Below are 817 nucleotides of genomic sequence, written 5' to 3'. Positions count from 1 at the left end.
TGGCCCTGTCGTATTTTAATTATAAAATGTACGTCCACCGATTCCGTAACTGTTAGACACCTTAGTTTTTGCAACCTAATGGCCTAATTAACTATCAATATATATATTTATATATATATATATATATATATATATATATATATATATATATATAGATATAATCAGCTCACTTTACCATTTGCAGCTTATAACTATTAGCCACCAGGGGTCACTACTAACCAAAAGCAGTCATTCTACTTGTAAATTGTGCCAATCGAGTGGAACAGCAGCCAAGGATTCACCACTGCTTCATCTCATTTTCCAAGAGAATGCAGATGTAAAGTGTTTTTGATGGTACGCCTGTGCATATTGAAATATTCAGAGCATATTCTGAATTTCAGTTAACACATCAGTAAGCATTTTGGCCATCAGTGAATTCAACCTTTTTTCTCAATCAGAATACGCAAGGATAATGACAGATATATTTTACAATGTTAGAAAGTACATCATTTTATTTAATTGTGTGAATAAAATGAATCGCCTCCCCGTCGGGGAATTGAACCCCGGTCTCCCGCGTGACAGGTGGGGATACTGACCACTATACTAACGAGGACTTATTGGCATCAGTTAAACAGTGCTCACCTCCTTGGGGTTAAGGCATACCCTCGATCAATTCACAGTATTGTAATAGGCAGATTTGCTGCTTTTGGTTAGGACAAGTAATCTTTTTTCCTAAATATTACAATACAGAAATTCCTAGCCAAAAACAATCAGTTTTATCAAGAAATTATTTCATTGAAATAAATATCTATCTATCGATCTGTCTATCTGGCTATCT

The 817-nt window shown here is 34.9% G+C and overlaps 1 non-coding gene across 1 annotated transcript; it reads right to left on the bottom strand.

Moving 5' to 3' along the window:
• Positions 1-520: 520 nt before the first annotated feature.
• On the bottom strand, positions 521-592 carry TRNAD-GUC (transfer RNA aspartic acid (anticodon GUC)). Its single transcript has one exon. It is a non-coding gene; the product is annotated as a tRNA-Asp (tRNA).
• Positions 593-817: the final 225 nt, after the last annotated feature.

Source organism: Lissotriton helveticus, chromosome 1_2 (genome assembly GCF_964261635.1).
Source record: "Lissotriton helveticus chromosome 1_2, aLisHel1.1, whole genome shotgun sequence".
Taxonomy (NCBI): domain Eukaryota; kingdom Metazoa; phylum Chordata; class Amphibia; order Caudata; family Salamandridae; genus Lissotriton; species Lissotriton helveticus.
The sequence above is the reverse complement of the archived record's forward strand: the minus strand, read 5'-3'. Positions and strand labels throughout refer to the sequence as shown.